We start from the raw sequence: 6,932 nt of genomic DNA, 5'->3' as shown, positions 1-6,932 counted from the left end.
TGCAGTCCGAGAACAAAGGAAGTAGATTATAGTACACTTGTTCGCCCACTGTTTGAATACTGCTCACCGGTGTGGGATCTGTACCAGATAGGGTTGATAGAAGAGATAGAGAAGATCCACCAGAGAGCAGCGCACTTCGTTACAGGATCATTTAGTAATCGCGAAAGTGTTACGGAGATGAAGACTCTGCAAGAGAGACATTCAGTAGCTTGGTATAAGCTTTTGTTGCAGTTTCGAGAACATGCCTTCACCAAGGAGTCAAGCAATATATTGCTCCCTCCTACGCATATCTCGCGAAGAGACCATGAGGATAAAATCAGAGAGATTAGAGCCCACACAGAGGCATACTGACAATCTTTCTTTCCATGAACAATACGAGACTGGAATAGAAGGGAGAACCGATAAAGGTACTCAGAGTGCCCTCCGCCACACACCGTCAGGTGGCTTGCGGAGTATGGATGTAGATGTAGATCTAGAATTTAAATAGACAGTGATATACTTTGTTTTGAGGTCTAATCCATATTTTTATGCAACATGTATTTACTAAATTCTGAACACATGTCCCAAGCAAAGACCATAAACAAATAGGATTGCTTTTAGATAATAGCGTTTTGGAAAAATGGTCCAGTCCTTGTGGATAAAATTTTATATTGTAACATGTGTAATTTCGTATGTTTAAAAATGATTTATTCCATGTACGAAAGGCAACGTATTTGGAAATTAAGTTTTTGAATCAAGCTAAAGAATTTTGATGATTTTGAAATTATCGATTTTCTTATGTATTCTCTTTAAGCACTTTTGGAGTTAAAATAATATGGTGTTTGTTCTGACACAACAGGTGTTTAAGGAGGAAGTCGTCTTTCCTTTTTGAAAGAAATTATAAAAATGAAGGCCATAACATAGTGTATTTTGGTTATGTCTCACCCCTGAAACTTATAGTATGAGCTCAACAATTTATACAGTGTTTCGTCCAAATCAGGAAAAACTCACAACAAATGGGAGGGGGGTCATATGTAATATCCCAATGGATCACATCACATTACGTTCTGAAAATGCATGACTGAACCATCCATGATCTGCATTGTGTAACATGCAAATGCGAATGAGTAACAGAAGTGCAAATGACAAGAGGTGCACATTTATGACATGTGGAAGCGAAATAATACAAGCGAAAATTTATTTACTGCTAACCACCACTAGGTGTCACTACGTATTAAGAACCATAACAAGAACTTATATCCTTGTCAGGGATTTATGGATAAGCTATATTAGTGTTAATGGTATTTAATGTGTTTTGTGCTGTTGTAAGGTAACTGTGTTTGGGAGAAACATTATTAATTGTCTAGCTATGTGTACAACACATTTTCAATATGAGAAAGTGAGTTTTGGAATCTAATTCATTAAATGTATTAGTACTTTGTTTATATACACTTGGCAAGAAAGTGAAGAACAATTGAAGTTGGGTTTTGGCACATGAGTGGTTATTCCCCATCTTACAAGAGAATGAGTGGCAAGCTTGAGATTGGGCTATATGTTATGAAATAATGTGGAGTGAAATATCGGCTGACTTAAGTGCGAATATTTCGATGAGTTATTGCTGTTTAAAGGCGACACTGTGAAATGTCAATGTTTAAAAACTATTTGCTGTACAGCATGTTTATAATTTATGTCACAACGATGGGATGGTACTGAAAGTGTGGCTTCTCCTTGTGTGAGCTGGTAAATATTCTTTGCGGTTTTGATTAAGTCAAATGGAGGTTGTGAAGATTTTTGTACACCACACTTCAAGACAGTAGCCACACAAAGAATGAGATATGGTTTCGGAATGCAGCTTTACTGTCGTAAATGAATTATTCTTCATTTCTAATAAAGTTGAACTTGTTCAAATTTTAATTGAAAAGGAACATTCAGAACAGTTTATGTTTCTGACTCCTTTCTCTTATGATCAAAAATCAGCAATTGTAATAAATATTTTCTATGTAAAATGAATGTCAATTACAGTAGTATCCTCTGCAGAATTATTTCAGTTTTACATGAACATTTAAAAGAACAAATGTTACTATATATTACTAATCTGTTGCTTCAAAATGCTCAAAGAGTCCTATTTAAATAAGCAAACCTTGGAGGATAGCCAAGTGTGTACTTCAAGTAAGTGCAAGTTTTTTTTGTTTTACAGAGGATATAGTGACAAGATATTGGTATGAATCGATATGAAGCTAATTCTGCTTTTACACAGACACATGTTACAATCATTATCCAAGTTTTAACACAAATGATATTTCAAAAACACATTGATAATGATGTAATTGACAAGAGCTGGTAAAGGTGAAGTTAGTGCTTCTTATCCTATTAAGAGAAATTACACTTACTTGAACATATTTACATAGCTGCTATTTGTAAAAGTATGTGCTAGCTATGTTGTTGTGGTAGCCATGGGGAGAACCAACGATTAACTGCCTGTTCACATGACTTGAGCAATGATCTTTTATAGTTTGAATTAGTAAATGTATCAGTGATTTGTCCACAATAGGTGTAATATTTCGCATGTGTACTCTTTTTTGGGAATGTGATAGTTACTGGCTCTATTTTGGTCAAATACTTTTGTTATTCGCATTTCGAGAGATTTTCTGGAACAAATGAGAACTTTTTATAGCTAAGGGTATTTGCACATAACTCATGAGTGTCCTGAACGTTTCCAAAAATCAATTAAGGTTACACACTGCTGGCGACTGTTTCCTGTATCATTGGTTTGAATAATTGTTTTCAAGTATTATGATTTAACTTGTGGCATTGTGGTGACTTTCCCTTCCTTTCATCCACCTAACTGCCTTACGGTACACATGGTTTATTTTCTATGTGTAAACTGGTTTACACCTACCAACCATTTTATTTCCTTTCATAATCATTCTGTAAGAAGCAACCCAGAACTGATGAAAGAACAGATTAGTGAAAATGGGGTTGACGTGGGGGGAGGGTGTTTGTTATAACTGTTTGTTATTGTTTAAAGCACTTATACATCCCTCCACAGAGTCAAACATACGATCCATTATTTACCTGTGCAGTATATTGTAGCCTACAGCCATACAGTACCACGTTCTTCAGTCAAGAATAACGTAAAAGTTCCTTGTAGACACAAGTCTGGATACTTTAAAAATGCATAAAGTGATTACCAATATCTTCGTTCTCTCCTGGGCTTGTGATCTGATATATATAAATTTTTTATACAGAGTGGTCAGAAACAGTCTGAAAAACTTGTAAGGGTGTTGCAGGGCAGGCTGTACTGAGAAATAATTGTTAAGAAAAAAATCGCTACGTTGCGCCATTTTGGAGTTAATTAGCATTTACGTCAGCCAATCTGGGTGTTGTGTGTGCAGTTCCAAGCGACCTGTCAAATACAGTTAGTGTCCCATGTCCAATTTTTGTATTGCTTTCTTGTTTGGTTTTATGAAACCAAATGAAGAACACATTTGGCGACGCCACCTCCGGTGAGCAGCTCGAATTTGCACATACAATTGTATGATCGGCTAATTTCAATGCTGATTAACTTGGAAACATTGCAAGGTATCGAATTTTTTTGTTAACAATTATTTCTCTGCACAACCTATCCTGTAACAATCTTATAAGATTTTCAGACTGTTTCTCACCACCCTCTACGTCGTTTACTCTACAACTGGAGTTCATCCGTATTAGAGAGTCTATTCCAAATTACTTACAGTTATTTACAATCACATTGGTATTTCCTTGGCAGTCCTCTTGTTCGTCGCAGTCTTGATAATAAGTACTCATTCATCTCCGTCTTATTAAAATCCCAGAAAAATCTTGCTTTATATCTAGGTTCATAAGACAATAATTGTGTACACAAAACTGGCGCAAAATCCCAGTAAACTGCCGCGATATCCCAGTTAGCTCTCCACTTTAAATTGTATAACCATAGGATACTCATATTTCCTCAAATTTGTAATGTTTATGTTAACAATTTCAGGAACAATACAATCCAGCTTCTTCAGTAGGAAACACAAGCCAAATCATTCGTTGGTTGACCTCCTCTTCTTCCCTAACAGCTGTAGTGTGTTAATACTTTGGAGGAATCCATGTTGACACTTTCCACTATAGCAAAATACTGATCAGCTTAGACTATTGAGCCTTCTTTTATGCTCTAAAATCCGAGTCGGTGGCACTACTGGTCACATGATCTTCAGGTCATGCCTTCTAAATTTAGAAGGCTGTTATGTGGTGTCTGCTAGTGACAACATTATAGTGGTTGAAATCTGTAATAAAGTGGACTGCCATGAACGATTAAACAAGCATTGATCCATAATGTTATAGAAAGGTATGTGTGGTGCATTTAGCAGCTATTCATATGGTAAATTCTCCAAGTTCATTTCTGTGAACCATGGCATAAAGGCAAAGCCTTTATCTCCACTACAGGGGAGCAATACTGCAGTGGAAGAGGAAGATTGGAAAAAAAGTCAAGGAAGAACCGAAAACCATTTTGAGGAAATATAAAAATCCTGTGACTATATCATATAAAGTGCAATTGGTTGACAATAAATTGGTAGTGCTATGGGAGAGCTGCCTGGGAACTTGCAGCAACTTCGTGTAGACAATTATTACCTCATGGAGCTGGGTATAAATCCAGTCTTTTTCTGGAATTTTTAATAAAACGGAGGTGTACAGCTAAGAAATATCAAGCCAAAACTTTTGTGTGCAAGGAGACTGCCAAGGTAATACCAATGTTGTTATAAATAACCGTAAGGTAGTTAGAATAGACTGTTTAACATGGATGAGCTCCATCTGTACAGTAAAGAAGTATAACAAATTTATGTGTCAAGTCACAAGCCCAGGAGGGAACAAAGATACCGGTAATCACTTTATAGATTTTGTGAAGTGTCCAGACATGTATCTGAGAAACTTTTATGTCCTCCTCGACTAAAGAACACGGTATTACCAGGCTGGAGGCTACATTATACAACTACAGAATGCAGGAAAAGGGATACAGTAAGGCACCCAGCCTACTCCACATTGATGTGTACTCACCTGTCTTCAGTCTAGTAATTGGGTTGACAGGGACCAGTTATATTACTATTCCGAAAGATATTGCTGCTAAACTGGCATATATTATTGTCCAGAATCTTGAAGAAGGGGATGAATTGTGCATTGCATGGTCGTATCTGTCTTGTGATAGAAATTACCTGAAACATGTAGGGCTCCCCTACTCAGAAATGAATCCGTCTTGAAACTTCTGAATGACACCTTGTACAACCTTCTTCCCGGATTCTCTATAATAAACTATGTTATCGAGCCGTAAAAGGATAAAAACTACTTCCTTAAAACATTGGCTCTGTGTGATACGAGTACAATACAGCTTTCTGGACATGTATAGCACCCACTGTTCACATCCAATCACAGTTCGGAAATTATACTATACCCCTATATAAAATGATCGTTAGTAACGGCGAATACCTCTTACAAGGAAACAGATAAACGCATAGCAGCAGCGTCCAACATGCGAAAATTACAAGTCATTCCATCACTAACTCTGTAAACAGCACACCTGTTAGGCAAATGTTTACATGGCGACTGCACTGCCTCACAAACACCTATCGCTAACTTAGTTATGACGCTGAAGTCTCGATTTTACACCCAAGATGTGAAAGGGGGAATGGAGTACATCACATAAATCAAAGTTTGTTTAGAGGAATGCGGCACGTCTCATCACACATGAGATGGAAGTCCTCTGATGACCGACAGGTTTACCGTTAACGATCGCAAGTAGACAGCGCTTTAAACCACATACAGAACACGTGGCTGTATAAGAGTAGAACTCAGGCTATGACACGTGACTGATGCATCCTGATAGAACAGTGGAAAAATTGACCTCCAGCAACTAGAATACATCATCAGTCAACGATTAAATCGTACTTCATTACAGCTCCATCTCAATCGATCACCCCCTCCACTCTCTGTTATCCTTTAACGCAGATGCAAGTAAGTTTAGAGGCAGACGGTTCTCTGTCTTCCTCAAAATCATCAAATACAGAAGTCAATTCGCTTGTATCCCTGGTACCTCAATAGACATACAGTATAATGCTGCCTTGACAGAGAAAAACTGACTGCCTCCCTGATTCCTTTCGTTTCGATGGCGACGTTTTCTCGGATTCTTCTTGCTGCCACATACTTGTTCCCATGTACAAATTGTTCCGCGTGAACCAGAAGATACGGAAGTATTCTTCAATTTCCCCATATTTCGATGTATATTCAGTCAATTTATACTTATTCCCTCGTCATTTTTCGCAATTCCATCGATTTTATGTCAGATCTATCCATGCGATCATGACATAACCTCTCGTTCTGTGTTGTAAAAATGCTTGTAAATGTAGCACAGCTGCCAACACCTAGCCCAAATGCACTGATTGGGAGGAGTAATATAGCACTGTACTCGACTGTATCCAGTCGCCTCCACATGTGGAGAGCGTTTGCTCTGTTTTCTGTATGTCTGTGTATATGCGTGCCTCACGGACAGCTTCCAGGACCCAGTCCCCTCCGCTGGTGGACCGCATGCATGTCCAGACATAACACGTGGTTGGTCCTCCTATGAACCTTATAGCAGATGTGATATGTGGTGGATCCACCTCCGAACATTGGTCCGAATTTATTGTCCAGGGCCGATCCACACTCGAACGCTAACTCAGATGTGGCATATTGTGGATCAGCATCCCCATACCACTTTGTACATTATGCATGGTGGCTCCACCTTCAAACCCTATCCCATGTGCATCATATTGTGGATCCACATCTCAATACTGCTCTGGATATAATGTATGGTCGATCCACATTCGGACATTAACTCACATCTACTGCGGGTCCTGGGAGCCTTCCACGAGGCATGCATATACACAGAAATACAGAAAACAGAGTAAACGCTCTCTAAA

The sequence above is a fragment of the Schistocerca nitens genome, chromosome 2, assembly GCF_023898315.1.
Source record: "Schistocerca nitens isolate TAMUIC-IGC-003100 chromosome 2, iqSchNite1.1, whole genome shotgun sequence".
In the NCBI taxonomy this organism is placed as follows: domain Eukaryota; kingdom Metazoa; phylum Arthropoda; class Insecta; order Orthoptera; family Acrididae; genus Schistocerca; species Schistocerca nitens.
Note: the sequence above shows the minus strand (reverse complement) of the source record.